The sequence below is a fragment of the Dermacentor silvarum genome, chromosome 2, assembly GCF_013339745.2.
Source record: "Dermacentor silvarum isolate Dsil-2018 chromosome 2, BIME_Dsil_1.4, whole genome shotgun sequence".
Lineage (NCBI taxonomy): Eukaryota > Metazoa > Arthropoda > Arachnida > Ixodida > Ixodidae > Dermacentor > Dermacentor silvarum.
Genome location: NC_051155.1, coordinates 72,892,915 through 72,912,302, shown reverse-complemented (window position 1 = coordinate 72,912,302; position 19,388 = coordinate 72,892,915). Strand labels below are relative to the sequence as shown.

The 19,388-nt window shown below is 47.8% G+C and overlaps 1 long non-coding RNA gene across 2 annotated transcripts in view; it reads left to right on the top strand.

Annotated features, from left to right (window-relative positions):
• LOC125943061 (uncharacterized) overlaps positions 1-19,388 on the top strand; it is a 195,303-nt gene that overhangs the window by 132,048 nt on the left and 43,867 nt on the right. For both annotated transcript variants that reach the window (XR_007465526.1, XR_007465525.1), the window contains exon 3: positions 4,903-5,117. This is a non-coding gene — a long non-coding RNA (uncharacterized LOC125943061). The remainder of the gene's footprint in view (positions 1-4,902; positions 5,118-19,388) is intronic.

Below are 19,388 nucleotides of genomic sequence, written 5' to 3'. Positions count from 1 at the left end.
CATACAGACGCTACGCAGATAGCAGAAATAGGAATGGCTTTATTCCCAAAACGCGCGCTGTTTATCTAGGTACGAACAGGGGGTGTGGCAGTGATGTCATACTTTCACAACAGTTACCAACAAAAAGTGTCGCAGTTTCGCCCGCAAGGCGTAGCATCGGTTGCGATAGCAAATTCGTGAAATACGAAGTAAGGACAGTAGTTTTATCGGCCATATAAACTTGCACACATAGGCAGACTAACCAAATTAAAACACATGGCGTCACGCGCGCACAAGCAAGCATGAACGCATCTCACTCAATGACACGAAAACTCGCTGTCAAAACGCTGGGGTGAGTAAGCCCGCCAGCAACAGCGAGCGAATTGACCTTCGGCTGCCGCTCGCATCAACGGGAGCTAAGCGGACGTTGTGTACTGCGCCGTATCGCCGCTTCCCACTCTGTGTGCGCATCGTACTACGCTAAGAGTGGTTCACTTCCAAGTCGGTAAGGTCAGGACCGAACTATATAAGAAGTTTCCTTCGTCGTGTTTGCTTATCCTATATTTCATATCCGCCGGTAGCGGACGAACTCGTAGGCTGTGTTAGGCCTAATTAAGCTGCCTGAACGAGATCGACACCGCCTCAAACTTGATGTGGAGGGCTGTAAAAGGCTGGAAATTGTGCATATCAGCGTCGGAAGCACGTTTCGACTCAATTTGAGCGTCAATAAATTCATACACGAGCGCATTTGCGGCGATATTCACGTTGTCGGTGCGATGTTCTCACTCGGCGGCCGCTCGCACGGCGATCAGCACACTGGTTTTGTCGGCGGCGTCGGCACGAAAGCTTATCTCACTACGATCACTCGCTGTCGTCGGTCGCGTCGTCGTTCACTTCTTCGTCATACTTGTATGGCAATATAGGTCTCCCACTGGCACAGTATCACAACTACAGCCGGCCGAGCGTTGGCGTGAGGTCGACTTCTGACCGACATCGGTGTCGTGTCGGCATATATTGTGATGTACCTGACGTTAACCGAGTATTGCTGGGAACAGCTGAAGATTCTACCGAAACACAGCGAAAATGCCGCGTCGTCTACCGGCACAGCGCCGACAATAAAGAGTTCGCGTCCTCGACGACTATGCTGCATACGCGTTCGTCGTCAGCTGCACGAACCGACGCCGTACAAAACGTTTTCGGCGCTCGCCATTAGGGTACAGCGCATGCGCACTCGGTACAAGCAAAAGGCGGATTGCTATCACAAAAAAATTCAGCGCCGCTAGGCGTCTTCCGCACCGATTTAGGCTGCTAGTGGCATTGACGCGTGGTTACGTGTATTTAATCCGACGTGCTAATTCTCCAGAATGTGCTGTGGCATATGCATGAGTCTGTAAAACGTATGCAACGTCACTGCCCTCTGTACGAGGGCCTAATTGTTTATCTTGTTCTATGAGATTTATATTCCTCCATCATTATTTTACCGCAACTGCGTTAAGGGCCTCGTGTCGCAGAAAATCCGGCGTCAGCTGTGTTGTTTCCCTATACATGGTGTCCCAGCTATCACGCAGCACGATTTAAAAAAAACAGGAACGGCGTTACGCGACGCAAACGTAGTGCGTATTGTTTTGAGTACAGTGGAGTAGCCGCCAGTAAATTTTTCGTTACTGAGATTTATGTAGGTAAATGTAATTATCTAATTCGAGAACTACGTGCTGTCTTAATTATGAAAGTGTCAATGAGAAAGTTGTAGAGCAACATGAAAAACTCCTGATACTGCTTTCTGTTGCTCAATACGGGCTACATAAAAGTGTTTTTCCGAGCGTGATAGAAGCCCGCGAATACATGCAGAATGGCCGCGCGACTGGCCGCTCGAGGCACTTTGCGTGTATTCGCGGGCTTCTTTCACGCTCGGAAAAACCCTTTTATGTAGCACGTATTGAGCAACAGAAAGTTGTACCGGCAGTTTTTCATGTTGCTCTGCAACTTTCTCATTGACACTTTGATATTTAGAACAGTACTTCTCGAGTTAGATAATTAATTACAATTACCTAATTAAACTTCAGTAATGAAAAAAATACTGGCGGCTACTCCACTGCACTGGCAACAGTACGCACTAGGTTTGCTTCGCCGTAACACCGTTCCTCTTTTTTCAATCGTGCTGCGTGATAGCTGGGACACCCTGTATATTCAGGTAAATGTATTTGCCACACCTGTATATGACACACGGTATATGCGGGTTATATTGCCACGTCATTCAATCACTAAAGTTGTTCATACCTTGTCTTCAATTCTCGACGAAGTTATTCCTTGGAATTTTGAGAACTACAGAACTTATGAGCGCTGCTATCGCGAACACTGCTGTCGAGAGCGCTAATCGCGCGAGTCCACCTTCCCTGCCTACTATTTTAGAGCGCTGCTCTTAGGCGCCCGTTCCCACGTTCAGCGTCGGCGTTGTCCCATGGCGACAGCGAAGGGAGCGCAAGGAGGAAAGCGGAGGAGGAAAGCATGACGAAAGCGTGAGAAGAAAAGCGTACTGCCACACCAGACGTGTCTATGATGACGATCGCTACGAGATGGCGTCATAGTACTGCGTCATCGTCGGTTCACCGATGGCATTTTGCGAGAGAGAGAGAGAAAGGTAAAAGAAAGACAGGGAGCTTAACCAGAGGTAATCTCCGGTTGGCTACCCTGTACGGGGGAGCGGTAAAGGGATGCGAAAGGAGAGAGAGAGAGAAAAATAAGTAAAAATAAAGAATAAAAAGGGAAGGAAAGAAAAGAAAATTACACACGCACACAAAACAGAACTGTTTCTGTGGGCACTGTCACGCAGTCTGCGAAGGCGTTCTCGTGTTGCATAGTGTGAACGTTCCATCCTACGTAACATAGTGCAGAGTCACAATTTGTCACTAAGTCCGGTGTCTTTCAAGTAACGCAGCAGTGCCTTCAGGGCGGCTCGCGCCGTTGTTTGTGTAGGCCAGTTTCCAAGGATGTTCTTTTCTGTTATTGGGTGCTTGTCCAGTTGATCTATCGTCGCTGAGAGAGCTGCTCTCTGCGGGTTGAATCGAGGGCACTCTCAAAGAAGGTGTGCGATTGTTTCATTACACCCGCAGAATTCACAAAGTGCGCTATTGGCCATTCCGATAAGAAAGGAGTACACATTTGAAAATGCTACTCCAAGCCATAGACGGACTAGAAGTGTGCAGTCCCGTTGTGGAAGGTTGAACGGAATACGGAGCTGTAAATTAGGGTCCAGGGCATGAAGGCGTGCACTTGTGAAATCGGATGAATTCCTTTGCATCAATGGCGAGCGCGTCCAACGATATATGGAAACAAAGCGCTGCGTGAGTGGAGGTCTGTTTGGGACGGCTACTGTGAATCGCGCCCACGCGTCACCCACGTGCTACCTCTAGCGCTCTCCCGATTAGCGAGGCAGTCGCGCCACCCTTCGCTCCCTTTGCAACGTACCGCACGAGACAGATTGTCCGCGCCAGCCAATATATCGCGAAATGAAAACACTTATAGAGCTGCGCCGAAATTTCGCATTGGGGCGTATCGTAATCGTCGGTGGTAATTTTTTTCGCGATTTGCACCACAATTTCGAAACACGAAAAAACTACGGCGCAAAATGGATCGAGCTCGAAACTTTTGAGTACGATGTTTTTGATTGTGATGCACGATTTGAAATTCGAAATTACACAATTATGTAAATAAATAAACATTTAGGAATAAATTTTGACTTATTACTAATCAATGATAGCAGAAAAATTCACTAATGTGCACTATGCGACTGCTAAAGAAGAACAAAGTTGTCGCTATCGTTGCATCTCGTAGCCCTTTATTTTAATCGGCCTGGCCCGTGACAGCTGGGACACATGGAAAATCTTCAAAAAATTAAAGATAATTTCCAGATTTTTTTCTGACACATATTTAAGCAGAGATCTAACGTATAATCTGCGTACTGTTGCGTTGGTCGGGCCAATGTGCCGGACTAACTATGGTGTGCAAACAATTGATAACCAAATTATTCTATTGTGTAATAAGATTCCTAAAATAATTTAATACGCTAGGGAGGCTAGAAACATTGCACAATTTAGGAAGCGAATTATGGATGTAATAAATAGAACACAATTCTAAGGTGCATGTCCTGAAAATATTTGATGTTTGTAATATCTTTCATGTATTCATTGTTTTCACATCACATTGCAACTTGTAAATGGTGCTGATCATAGTGCATTCTGCATTTAAAGCTGAGGAACAGCTTTTTTTGCATCTCTATTGTATATTTCTCTAATTGCTATGGTATTCCTCGTTTCTTAATTGTTTTATGTAAATTACTGTATATGCTGTACAATGTGCTGCTGTACCTGCCCGAAGTGCCTCACGGAGAGTGGGCCTAGTCTGGAGACACACTCTCCTTTTGCCCCCTTCTTGGGTATTTTGTGAAAATGCCCCCCAAAAAATGAAATGAAATGAATTAATATATTCTGCATGCGTTATTTATTGCCTTGTATTATTGCATGGACAAATGTGGCGTCTATCGGTGGCTTTCACCTTTATTGCCGTGCCAGATTCAAATGTTCGTGCGCCATTTTTCGTTAACATTACGTTTCCTGTATTCCCTCAGGAAAACTCATACACGACTTGAGCTAGCAGCAATGTTTTCGCAGGCGTTTTCCACCAAAAACATTGAGTGGCTATAAGTTAACCTGTCCGATGAGTACTTAAGTATTACGCAATATTATTTTTAAAACAACGTAGTTGTTATTTTGTATAAACAGTGTACTGTTTCTTTCGACGCTTGGTCCTCCGGGTAAAAGTAAATGTAAATGCGCTCAGTGCACTTTTCTGCAATAAGGTGTGCCTGCATGCCATTCAGCAGTGAAGAACTTCTAAAATTCCCTTTCTTTGTTCCACCTCACACAGGATTAACAAGACACTCAAGCTTGTGCAGCTTAATTTTCACACAGCCGATCTCCACATTCGCTTTCGATTCCGTGGCATACTGCGAGTTTTAAACAGGATGGAGAGACTACAAAAAATGATCAACAGGAAGATAAATGAGAAACTGCAATCTGAACTTTCCTATGTTGTGGGTGAAATTGTCGACGCACTTGGACAACGGCGCTCGGGAAAACAGCGTAAGTCTTTATGTCCTTGTGAAAGAGGAATCATGTGCTTTATTTCAGGAATCAAGCATATGAATCAAACAGACAATGAAGCCAATGAAAGCATAATAAAAAATGGAGTTTTAAATTTGAAAGGGAGAAATATTTGATTCAGTGGTAAATTTGTGATAACCTTCACTTTCGTTGCAAATGACAAGGAAAATGAAATTCGGAGATGAGACGAGTACCTTTACCGCTAGTAGCTCAATCCAAAAACTCACCAAGACGCCTATACTATCCTCTACTAGTTAAACTTAGTTGAGAATAGCACACGACGTGCAAGAGCTGTGACTTGCGCTCCGAGCGGCGGCAAGTTGTATTTCCTTATGTCCAGATCACCCGTACGCTTGTGGACGCGCGCAAGCTCGCGTCCAAGGGCCCACGGATGCGCAAATCCCGGGGAATAACCTCATCTGTGTCATCGCGCTCACGGCCCGCCTGGCGTTGGCGCGCCTGGCTACGCAGCTACGGCATGGTACAAGCAACGGTCAGTGAGGCAGATTTAGGTCATGCGAGAACGTGCTTGTTTAGGATGAGCTTATAACTGTAAATTAGAAATATTGTTACGGGGATGTTGGGAGTATAGACAGAATGTATTTACACTACCAACATACAAACAGAGTTAATGTACTCGGTACTCGGTACCACTCTGCTGCTGGGCCAGAACAGCGCCGATGCCGTGGAGGCTTGCGTCAGTATGGACTTCGGTCCGTGCAGATTAATCAAAGTGGGCAAGAATGGGAGAGGTGGTAAAAAATCCGACGAGAGCGACGAACGCGGGAGCCAGCTCTAGGCCCCATGAGAATGGCGTGTTCTTCTTTAGAAGATCTGTCAAAGGCTGAGCAACGTCGGCGAAGTTTTTGACGAAACGGCGAAAGTAAGAACACAGGCCGACGAAGCAGCGCACGTCAGAAGCAGAACGTGGCACAGGGACACTGCGAACGGCGCGAACGTTTTCCGGATCTGGTTGTACACCAGATGTGTTAACGAGATGTCTCAACACTGTAATCTCACGGCGCCCGCATTGACATTTGGTGAAGTTCAGTTGAAGGCTGGCTTTTCGAGAAACCGCAAGAATTGCAGAGAGTTGGGTAAGGTGCCTGCTGGACGTGGGAGGAAAAACAATAACGTCGTCAAGCTAACAAAGACAGGTGGTCTATTTGTAGCCTCGCAGAAGAGAGTCCATCATTCGCTCAAACGTCGCAGGAGCATTGCATAGGCCAAAAGAAATTGCGTTGAACTGATATAAACCATCAGGTGTTGTGAAGACAGTATTCTCGCGGCCCATTTCATCAGCAGAAATCTGCCAGTAGCCGGACGAGAAGTATTTAGCTCCGTGCGAGCAGTCCATGACCTTATCGATGCGTGGTAGTTGGTAGACGTCCTTTCACGTGACGTTGTTTACGTGGCGATAGTCGACGCAAAACGGCAGGTGCCATCTTTTTTCTTCACAAAGACGACACGCGAAGCCCAAGGATCTGGCTGATGGTTCGATGACCCCTTTCCTGAGTATTTTGTCCAGTTCTGATTGGATGACTGAACGTTCAGCATGCGATACAGGATAGGGACGCTGACGAATAGGATTCGTGTTTCCAGTGTTTATACGGTGGTGAACAACAGATGTTTGGCCTAAAGGCCTATCAGCCGAAATCAAAGATGTCACTTTACGATTCAAGCAGGAGACGTATGTCCTTGGCCTGAGCAGAGGTGAGGTCAGGTGCCATCATTTTCGCGAAGTCATCCGTGAAGGAATCAGAGCTGTGAGCTGCAATTGGCGCTAGTCAACACTCTCGGCTTCCAGACTCTCAATGTCAAATTAGGAAGTACTAGAAACGCTGGCGAATAACATGCCGGCCGGAAGCACTTGAGGGCAGAGACTGAAATTCAGAAGCGGAACAACGACGTCGTTATTGGTAACCGTGACCAGCGTATGCGGAACAGCAACGTTCCGGTTCAAAGCACGTCGACGATGGGGCGAAGCACATATTCACCGTCAGGAACCTGTGGCTGTGCGGTCGAAGCGATGTACATGACTGCCTCGGGTGACAGACGCACCTCTTGAAGCGACCACAGGCGCGGTGGGGCGGTGCTCGGAGCATCGGCGAGTTAAGGCAGTTGCAACTGAAGGACGCCGGTTGCGCAGTGTATGAGATCAGAATGATTCATCCAGCAAAGAGAACAGGAAAAAGAACACAGCAAAGAGAACAGAAGTAGGGCGGCCGGCTATACTTAAACGCGCAGTACAGATTCCAAGAACAACCAGCACGCCGCCGTCGGCAAAACGAAGCACTTGTGCAGCTGCTGGGGGGAGGACCTTCTTTAAACGTTTACGTAGGCTAGCACGCATCACAGAAACGTGGGCTCCAGTGTCGAAGAGTGCTTTGACAGGTACGCCGTCTACTTTAACATCAATTACACTTCTCTTTCTGGGCACAGACAGAGGATCTGTTGCCGTAGTAGTCAATGCAGCACCACCTCTGAGGGCTTTATGTCTTAGTTTTCCGAAAGGGCGCGGCCGAAAGCCACCTGGGACGAAAGGCGACGTGGCTGCGAAGAAATGGAAGATGGGCGACGTGTTTAAGGTGAACGAGACTGGTGACTGTGCAGCGATGGTGAGCGAATGTAGCCTTGCCCGTGTTCCTGGCAAAGTTGTCGGCGCTGTTAGACTCCGCGGTGGGCGAAACACGGCGGGCATTTCCATCAAATCAGCTCCGGTTGGTCGGCGTGCGAGGTGTTGAAGGCCACGAGTTGCGACAGTATCGGGTTGCATGACCGATTCGGCGACAGGTGGAACATATCGGCTGGTCGTCCGCAGTTCTCCACTCATTCGGGTTGTGATAACGCGGAGAGAAAGTGTCGGGGTGGAGCGAAAATAGTAGAAGGGCGTTCGTTGACTCTGGAGTTGGCGACAGCCCAAACAGAATGTAGAAAAATGTTTTCAAGTTCCTGGAGAACGATGGCTTGTACGAAGGGAACTGAAAGAGGGGTAGTATCAGGGCTGCGCGAGCAGACAGCTGAGGGCGCCATTGATTCCAGTTCACGTCGAACGATTCGCACCACGTCATCTGATGGCAACGCATGCTGCTGTGCGGACTGATCTTCACACATCGACGTTCCGGCAGTATTGGTAAGTCTGGCGAATGGTTGCAGGACGCGTCGGCTTTTGGTCTGCTCGAATTGTCGGCACTCTTTGATCATAGCATCAACTGTAGAGCAGCTTTTGCACATGAGGAGATTAAAGGCGTCGTCAGCAATTCCCTTCACCATGTGCCCGACCTTCTCAGCTTCTGTAATGTCACGATTGACTTTACGACAAAGCGCCAGCACGTCCTGGATGTACGAGACATAGGACTCTGTGGGGGATCTAGTACGTACGGTAGGCCAGTTCCTGCTTTGCGGCAATTTTACGGCCGGCTGGTTTGCCAAACAACTTTTTTAACTTCTATTTGCATTGGTCCCAGCAGGTTAGCTCTTCTTCGTGGTTTTCGTACCACACCTTTGCCGTGCCTCTTAGCATAACGGATAGCTAGCATAATGGGTTAGCTGGAATAAGCGTAGGGTCCCGTCTGTTGCGTCCACTCAGGCATTCGTACATAGTGAACCACTTTTCAACGTCGGCGCCTTGCAACTACGAGATTCTGACGCAATTTCGAGGCTGCGCCTACACTGCAGAGACTGTGATCAGCTCATGGCAACTACAAAGAGCATTACAAATTCCAAAATAAGTTCCTCTGTTAGAGGTCTTTGCCGACATCATAAGCCATCGCAGCGGAGGGCGACGAGGGCACTGCTGCAGTTCTTAAAGGCAACAGACTTGGACAAGGGGCTGTAGTTCGGACAGATGTAGTTATAGTGATGCAAGTGCAACTGTGCTGTGCCACCTGTGACCGATTGTGATTGTGTATCTGTGCTCCTTTCTTTCTCTATCTCTACTTCCCTGTCACTTTACTTCCCCCTCCCCTCTCTCCCCAGCGTAGGGTAGCAAACCGGATCTTCCTATCTGGTTAACCTCCCTGCCTTTCCCATTTCTTCTGTCTCTCTCTCTCTCGCTCTATTACAAATTTCAAAGACAAGTGTTTCACCTCTTCTGAAACTTTACCACAATCCTCCTGGTTTTTCAGGGTGTGATAGTTTCTGGAAAACGCATTCAAATTTACACAGATAGCCTATAAGGGTGGCTCAAAGGGAGTGGCTCGAAGGGAAGCTTTTCGGAGTAGTTGGAGGTAGCTCTCTTATTATAACGGGGCGCTCGCTGAAGCCAATTTCTCAGGTTCACCTCGATATAGCGAGGAAATCAGAGAACTTGCAGAGCGGGAGGGCAAGCTATGGAGAGCATTTCCACACTGCTAAGGCGAGAAATATGGGAAGATGTCGATGTCCTAGTAGAAGATAACCATTCCGCATTCCAAAGTAAGGAATGAAAAACTGAATTACAATTTGCCATACAATACCACACAGAATAAAATGGACTAGCTGAAAGGGCTCTGCGGGATCTTAAGCAGTTCATCACACTTTTCGGTGAAGTTTCGGGGTGGAAAAGGTCACCAAAGGCTGCGATAAGCAGCAGAACTGTTGTCACACAATCGGGTTGTACAGCAGCCCTTATTTTGTTTTCTCTGTATGGGATTAACCAATGGCTACAGGCCGCTCAACTCCTGAGCATTACGGATGCAGTTACTTTATAGGAGCAAAAAGAAAAAGTGATAAACAGCCATACAATACCATGACCCAGGCGAAATCTTTAACTGGCTCTTGGAATGCGGAATGTGTCCGTCGACGAGGCCGCGGTATCAGAAATATATACAAACCGGGTAACTCTCGCGTCTCGTTGACTCTGTATATATACCAAAGTAAATAGTGGAAAGGCAAAAATGTGTGACTAAGATGACTGATGGGTCATGCCATTAGTAACTTGACATACTTGCATTCACGTCGCAATTACAGACAACAATATGACGTGTGGTGCAAACCCGCATTTTTCGGCCAGAATTCCCTCTGATGGTGTGGGTGTGACGATAAGAACGTGTTGAACCCCAATCTCGATCTCAACGTGTCGAACTTACCCATATATCATGAAGAAATGAGAGCGCAGGTAAAGGGTAATAATAGTACTGATAATTTCTAGGGTTTCACATCCAAAAATCACAATATGGCTAAGAGAGACGCCGTGTTGGAGGGCTCCGGTAATTTCGACCGCCTGGGGTTCTTTAACGTGCACCTATATCTATGTACACGGATGTTTTATGCATTTCACCTCCATCGAAATGTGTAAGCCGCGATTGCCGGGAATCGAACCTGCTTCCTCGAGCTTAGCTGTCAACCTACCAAAGCCACTATCTACCATGGCGCGTGGGTAAAGGGTACGCGAGAAATATACACGACAAAAACATGACAAACCAAAATAAATGAAACGCTAACAGTGCAACATTGTGTACGACTCATTTCATAATTACGAGCGAACGTCACAAAACGAACGTGATGCATTACGGATATGCAACTCGTCTTTCGCCTTCTTGTGTTAAGAGCGCAAACACTAAACGAATTTGAACATAAATGTAACTTTAGGAATATTTATTGTGTATGCTTGCTGGCTCGTACAGAGTAAATATATGCACACTGATAAATAATTACGTACTTGTACCATCACCCATCCTTTCGAGAAGAAGTCAAGGAAGCGTCCATCACCCAGTGGAACGCAAGAGGACTAAAGTCACGCTTTTCAGACTTTCTTCAGTATATGTATGCTAATTTGTTCCCAATCAGTGTCATATGTGAGCCTAACGTGTCAAAACCAGTCAGATTATCGGGATACAAAGCTGTTATCTCCACAAGAACTGGTTCATGCAGCAAAGTCATTGTTTTTATTCGTCGAGAAATTACCTATGTTCGCTAGCCGATTCCACCTCACGATGGCAATCAATACGTTTGCCTAACAATCAAAAAGGGCAAAGTCATGTTTACACTTGTAGGAGTCTATATATCACCTTCAAGTAATTTTGATTCGAAAAGATTAACGAAAATCTTGTTGGTGTGCCCTGCTCCATATGTCCTCATCGGAGATTTCAATGCGCACCATATGGCATGGGGAAGCACAAGGACAAATGCAAGAGGACAAAGACTAGCAAACTTCGCCTTCAACCACGGCCTTTCACTCCTGAATGACGGCAGCCCAACGTTTATACGAGGCGTGAATTATGGCAGCTGTCTTGACCTAGCTTTCGTCTCGAACTCCTTCACAAGATGTGTTAAATGGTTTTTGGATATCAAGACATATTGGATTGATGACATTCCCACGTAACTTATCAACAAAGGTATGTCTAGGTCCTTCCCACGGAATACCATTCGGATAATTGACTGGACTAGATTTACCTCTGCCATGGAACATGCTAGTCGAGATGGCTTGTCCTCTGGATTAGAGGAAACAATCAAGTGTGCAATGCGAGACGCCACACGCCCGGTCACGCTTTCGTCGCAACACACGGATTTGGATATAGAGTTGGAGCAGGCTTCGTGCACTGCGTCGTAGTGCGGAGCGGCAGAACCGGCGTACAAAATCCATTGATGACCTTAGGACAGCCAAACGACTCCACAAGAAATTTCAACGTCGCATGGATAGATTGGCATCACGACGTTGGACAATGTTTTGCCAGTCACTAGACCGCCGGAAGCCACTTTCCCAGATCTGGAGAACCATACGTGGTGTGCGTTCCCTCCCTGAACAACGATTCCCGTTCAAAGCACTGGCGCTCTTCCAGAGGCGGGTGGATGTTGATGTTACAGAAAACTTTTGCGCAAGGATGGTTGGCCAAGCAACCGGTCCAGGCTCTCCAGCCCCCAGTGACATCCCCGTTTCGCGTGACTGCCGCATGGATCTTCCTTTCACAATGGAGGAACTTGAAGCGGCTCTTGCTCTATGCTGGCGTTCTTCATCCCCGGGACTAGGGTGCTATGCAGGATGTGCCGAGTTTCTCGTACGCACGAGTTTTAATCGAGTTTGCTCGATGGGAGTCAGTGAACGGAGACAGCAAGGAAAGCGCAAGAACCACGGGCCAAAAGAAGTGTCGAGATAAAGCCGCGTATGACAACAGCAGCGCACCCTGCGCGGTGTTTCAAGCATAGAAAACTGCGCAACGAAACGCGCCGGCGCCGCGTATTGTTATCAACGTATTATCGCAATTTAGTAATACCGCGACTGTCCCGCTGTCTATCTGCACACTTGCCGTGAGCCGCTTGACACGCCTTTCTCGGGCGCGTCAAGGGCGTGCCTCCTCTTTCGGACATTATCTTTATATCCTCCGTCGAATGCGAACAGGGCACATGCTGTGCATTCTTGCATCTACACTTTCCTTCAATCGAATACTTTAAAATACAACAAATAAAATAATGAACAATTTATTTCTTAAAGTATCGATTTTTCGTTTTGAATGCTAGAAATTTCTGATGACAAACGGAGATAGAGCGAATTATTAGATTTTTGCATTTTTTTGCCGTGAGTGGCGACAGTGAGGCGACAGCTTACAAGCGGATACATTCTACACTCTAAGAACAGTTGCATCCTTTGGGGTGCATTTTTGCCACAAAACAATAATCCTCATCTGTCTTACTGGCGTTTCCTATCTTGAAAACTCTGCACTTGCTACTTTCCTGTCGAGAACGCTGTGTCACGCTGATAACGCTCTTGTCGTTCGTGACCGAGAAGTGCCGGGCGCACAGCGTTAAAGAAACGAAAGCCACGCAAGTCAGATGACGATTATTGTTCTGTGGCAAAAATACACCCCAAAGGGTGCAACTGTTTTTAGAGTGTAGAGGGTCGCACGCACGAAGGAGTTCGTGCGGTGACAAGTCGCCAGGGGCGCTGCAGTGCTATTCTCGATTAAGTCACTCATGACAATGATCTGACCAATCCCTGTCTATTAGGGGAAGGGCAACGTATCGCCGCGGCATGGCTGTTCACTGCAGGCGCTTCACTGTGGCTATTAAGGCCGCCGCTTTACCAACGAAAAACGAGACTCTAGCCATAGAAAGTGAGCAACGGCTGTCGCTGTAAAAAGCTGTACGGTACCAGGTTTATTTCTGTGCGCGAAGCCTCCATGATTCATTGTGAAGAAGAGCGAGGTGTCCAGCGTCACAATTAATTGATTTTCATCGTTTGCCCAGTGAAGGTGCCTTTGTGCGCGTATACGCAGTATTTTGAGTGTGTTGTGCACTCCAAAGTGCTTGCCGATTGTTTGTTCTGGAGCTAACAGCGAACGCAGATGGATATCGTAAGGACGCCCCAACAATCGCATTTTGGCAGGTGAGGGCTCTAGTGTGTAAGTATGAAATGAGACTTCGAACGCAGGAAGGTGTTGCAACTGTTTAGTCTGCAGTGCTTGTGATGAAGAAATGTCATCGCAATGGGTGACCGTGTTAGCAACACTACCGCTCCGATACATAGCCGATGACAAATCAGTCATCTCAAATGACAGCTGCGATACGTTGTCGTTGGAAAACACTACGCACTCCTGAGCATTGTCGTCCACCACGGCGCATCGACACCTTGCAAGTAGCTATAGTGACGTGCCAAATTATTTTCTGTGTGCTACGTCGCCACAGTGCAGGCAATGAAACCATTTTGTGGGGCCATCACAGCCCGAGAAGATATACGCGTATGTATAAGCCAGCGATAGTCGGCGCTCAGTACATCACCGATGACAGTGCGTTGTGCGTGTTTTATCTCGGCGGTCTAGATTGTTGATGCCTCTCTGCTCAGCACACGTCGCTGTTGCCGAAAAATAAGTTGGGCGTGGCTCAACTGTAGTGGGTGCGCGCACAAGAGTTACATGCCTCGCGTGGGGCGTGACCTATGGTTTTAATTGTCAGGCGAACTCGTGCCAAACTCGTACATCGCGAAACCCTCCCCGAGTTGAACTCGGGAACATGGCAGTGGCAGCAGCAGCCTGTGTCATCGCATCCAGCGACAGCAAGCGTCAATAGACCGTCTGGATCCGTTCACCTACATGACCAACGTAGAGTTTCAACGTCATTTTGGCTTTTCCAATACGTCAGTGCGCTGGCTGTGTACCGAATTAGGCGAAAGCTCTCGTCTGCAGAGACAGCGTGGCGGGCAGTTATGCTTTCGGAGCACACACTGGTGTGACTAGGCTGCAGAGGAAGAGTTCACGCGATCGCTTCGGCTCTCTCCGGCTTCAAGCGCAGTGCGTCCACCGTGTCCCAGCGCCAGGCCAGGTCCGGCGGCGTCATTGGAGTACTGGGGCACCTGCAAGCACCTAGGGTTCCAACCGGTCCAGCCAACCTGGGATTGGTAGGTCCCATTGTAGTGGTCACATTGTACAGGAAGGCTCAGAATGGACGCCAGGCTTCCTTCTGGTGCAACAGTGCCGAAAGCAGTCTTTGCAGTTACTCGGTACCACTGCCCTGTACGGACAGATAGGCGAAGGAAGTTACTTCGCCAACACGGACCGCTTCGGCCGTCCGAACGTCCACCTCTTTAGGCGGCAAGTGATTTGGCTCACGTACTGACGTACTGCGTGAGCAATAGCGTAGATGTGTCGCTGTTGAATGAGATGACCAGAGACTTGTTTCCTTTATCGAAGCATGCCATCGCCGACTGGAATAACTACGCCCGTGAGGTCACGATGGACGAGCTGCTGGCGCGACCTCCATTCGGGGGCCCCGGAAAGATAGTGCAATTTGACGAGTGCCTTCTTCGCGGCAAGCGAAAGTACAATTGAGGCCGCCTGATGAAGGGCGACAACGTTCTACCGAGCCGCCAAAATTACGGCGATGTTAAATGATCGTGTACCATGGGTCTTCTGCATGGTCTGCGCTACCACAGGAGTGCTGCGACTTTTCAAGGTCGATCGACGAGACGAAGCCATTATTGCAGCCAATGTTCAACCGGGGGCCTTTGTTCGCAGTAACGCATGGGTCGCATAGAACTGTATTCCAAATTTAGTAGATGCTAACGAGGCGAGCCTCAATCTCCACTGAGAGACAGTCAACCACTGCGTGAAGTTTGTGGACCCCATCAGGAGCGTTCAACCGCAAAAAGTAGAAATTTATTGTCAAAAAGTGAATCGCCACCTCGTCAGTGGTGGTGACAGGGTAACTGCACCGTTGCTGGAGTCATTCCTGGCATAGATGTCGCGGTAATCAATTAACCGCCACGTACGCTGCGAAGACCACCTGTTGCGTTTGTTGGCAGCCACGGATCCCTCGGACTACCCAGTACAAAGACTCTTTCCTGCGGTTGTTAGAAGCCATCTCTCGGCGCTAGCCCGTCTGAAGGTGCATCACAAAGTAAAAGAAAATAAAGCGTAGTTTTCTGACCCTTGTATGAGTGCTTTCCGGCATTCGTGAGTGCTTACACAGTAAGCGCGTGGCAAACCACTACTGCGCTAGCAGACGCTCATTCCTCTCGCAGCCTTACTATAGCGCGAGCAACCAGAGATCTGTTGAAAGCGCAATGTGAAAACCAGGCGCACACCAATTAGGGCTCGGAAATGGGAGCGCCAGCAGGTAGCGAGCCGCACCAATTCAATCCACAGGAAAGAGAAGAGCAACAAGCGACCTGTTGAAGCCCCAGTGAGAAAAGGAAGCGCACATCAATCGGTGCTCGGAAATGCTAGCGCAAGCACGTACCGAGCCGCGCCAATCCAATCCAGAGGAAGAAAGAGAAGGGCGAGCGTCCCCTCGTGGTATAGCGCGAAACGTATTAAACGGCAAATTAGTCTAATACACATTCAGTGCATATATTTGTAAACTTTAAAATGCTTATAACCCACATTAATGCGACTAATATTATCGTACTAAATACATTTACTTTATAACATTCTTGTGCCTATAATGCACTCGGTGGAACGACAAACAAATGAAAGAAGGTACGACCATGCACCGACCGTATGATCACGTGAGCCCCAGTTTGTCGACCGCCCATATTGCAACGACCGAGAAATGATAGCCACCCAGAGTGAATCTAGATAAACCAATGAAACTGGAGGCGTGCCGACGGACATGGTCTTGTTACCATTAGTTCTTTCATCTTGGGGCGTCGCCAGAGCTCGTGAAGATGCCGAGTTTCGCCAAACTCGGCGCATCCTGCATAGCACCCCTAGACATGTCCTATCGCGCCATGAAAAACCTCAGTGAATGCGCACGTAGAGAACTGTTAGATCTCTACAACGTATCCTGGCAAGATGGCATGGTTCCCGAAGAATGGAAGCAACCGGCTTGGTTCCTCTCCTGAAGCAAGGCAAGTCCCCACTTGAGCTCACCTCATACGGCCAAATAGCGCTGGCCAGCTGTGTGGGAAAGATAATGGAAAAGATGATCCTTGCCCGCTTGGAGTAGTACCTGGAACACTACATGTTCCCAAATTGCATGGCTGGTTTTCGTCGCGATCGCGCATCAAGAGATAGTGTTGTTGATCTCGCTACGTATGTCCAACATCAAAAGTCATGCAAAAGATTATCTGCAGCTTTGTTCTTGGATGTCCAGGGGGCATACGATAACGTATCTCACGAGGCTATCCTTGATGCTCTTGAGATGGTTGGCTTAGGTGGTCGAGTTTTTCAATGGATTTTTCACCTTTTTATGAGATCGTTCTTTGTGTGTACCGGCGGTGGTCATACCGTACGACACTACACGTACCGAGGCGTCCCTCAAGGCGGAGTACTAAGCCCCACCCTATTCAACCTAATACTGATTGGTCTCGTTGAACATCTGCCAGCAGACGACATATGTATCTGGACTTCAGGTGTGACACGCCTTCAGATACGTGGAAGACTTCAAAAAGCTGCCACACTGACAGCTATATACCTCCGCAAAAAAGGTCTTAAAATATCGCCAGACAAATATGCACTGGTGGCATTCACCCTCAAACCAATGACACCCTACGCCATCTCTATAAATGGCCACATAATTCCTTGTGAGAAGACTCGCAGATTTCTTGGCATAACCATTGATAGAGATCTCTCATGGAGCCCGCACGTGACCTACTTGAAACAGCGTTTGACAGCAATCTCCCAGCTTTTCAAGTTCGTGGGTGGAAAGACATGGGGAATGTCAGAAGATGCAATGTTGGAACTGTACAGGGCTCTTTTTCTGGGCTTCTTGAGATGAAGTTTGCCCGTACTGACCAAAACTTGCCAGACAAACCTTCGTGCTCTACAGGCTATTCAAGCTCGGGCTCTAAGGGTCTGTCTTGGTTTTCCGAAAAGCACATCAAGAGTGGCGACCATTGCAATCGCCCGGGACCAACCCATATAAATGCACATTGCGTTGGAAGTGTTGAGAGTGCACATTAGGCACTTTGCCCGGGCCCGTTCCCGTCATCTGGCAAAACTACCGTCAGAAAGGCCGCGGGCATCATTTTGCACTATGATTTCGGAGTATTACACTCGCCTTCCATCAGGCGTCTCCCCCGCAACTAAGCCAACGATTCTTCCATGGTGTTTGGGTCGACCTGCAGTGCACCTCCTCGTACCAGGAATCAGAAAGAAATCTGAGCTGTCATCGCCTGCTCTTAAACAACTCACTGTGCTCCTTTTGTACGAAAGGTACGCCGACCACGTACATATTTATGCTGACGGATCGGCAACTCTCCAGTGTTCCTCTGGAGCCGTGGTAATCCCAGCGAAAGCCACCACCATCAATTTCAAGACGTGTCACCCAACGACATCGACGGCTGCGGAACTTGCAGCTCTTCGCGCTGCACTTCGTTTCGTCCGCCAAGAACAACCTCGAAGATGGTCAATATTCAGTGACTCGAAGACAGCACTGCAGTCTTTGCTATCAGCCCTGCGACGTGGACCACACGAACAACTGGTATTCGAGATTAGAGAACTAATCGGTACCTTGACTAAGAAAGGACACCACGTGACATTTCAGTGGCTTCCAAGTCACTGCGGCGTCATAGGAAACGAACACGCCGATAACGCTGCTCGGTCGGCTCTTCAAGGCGACGAAGTGGAACCAATACCGTTATCAAGGACAGATGCCACTCGAAAACTTCGAATGCTCACCTGTGATATCACGTTCTCCCTATGGAATGGAGGAAGTTTTCAAAGCAACCGGCTGCACAACTTAGACTCCTCTCTAAGCATTTGCATCCCAGCTAGACTCTTGTTTGCATTCCAAATGGGATGGGCCGACGACGCCTCGTGTGATGACTGTGGTAGCGAGGAGACTCTTCAGCACCTTCTGTGTGACTGTCCTCGCTACAATTTATAGAGACAATCGCTCGTACACGCGATAGCGCGTTTTGACCAAAGACCTCTAACAGAGGTACTTATTTTAGAATGCCGACATCATAAGCCATCACAGCGGATGGCGATGAGGGCACTGTTGCAGTTTTTCAGGGCAACAGACTTGGACAAGCGGCTGTAGCCCGGACAGATGTTTATAGTGCTGTAAGTTCTACTGTGCTGTGCCACCTGTGACGGATTGTGGTTGTGTATCTGTGCTCCTTTCTTTCTCTATCTCTACTTCCCTGTCACTTTACCTCCCCCTCCCCTCTATCCCCAGCGTAGGGCACAAACCGGATCTTCCCATCTGGTTAACCTCCCTGCCTTTCCCCTTTCTTCTCTCTCTCTCTCTCTATTACGTACTTGTAGTTACGTAATAAAAGAGGCAACTAATCTCCAGAACATAAACTTTTCACGTTTTACTGATTGAAGGTAACTATTTCAGGGATATGTAGAATCAATAGCGATATCTATAGTGCATCAAAGGCAGTAATTTTCAAGACGATTTTTCACTCAATATAACGCAAGCAGAAACATCGTTACGCACCATGAATGCTTGTTAGTTTACGCAAAAAAATCACACGTTAAACAATAATTATAAGATAGCATAAGAAGTTACATGTTGGTAGTTTCAGAGGATTAACGAATTATTAAAACAAAGCTATTGCAGCAATAACTTTTGCATAACAAATGATTAAATGGCTAGGCCAGTAGTAGCTATCTATTTATTTCAACTTAGAAAAAATATATATTTGTTCACCTTCTTTATGTTTGTTTACCTACTCGCTGGAATGTCTTTTCTTTCGAATGTCTGAATTTGAAACAAGCTTCGCTCACGGTGAATCTTAAGGTACATCGTGCTTGAAGTTTGTATTGAAGAGATAGCGTGCAGCAAGAATTGTTCGTGTAGGATATCTCTGAAGCTAAATAGACCAACAATATTGCGGCGTTAGGGCCGTCTCTGCTCCTTCTCTTATTTCCCTTACACCTTCTCCCT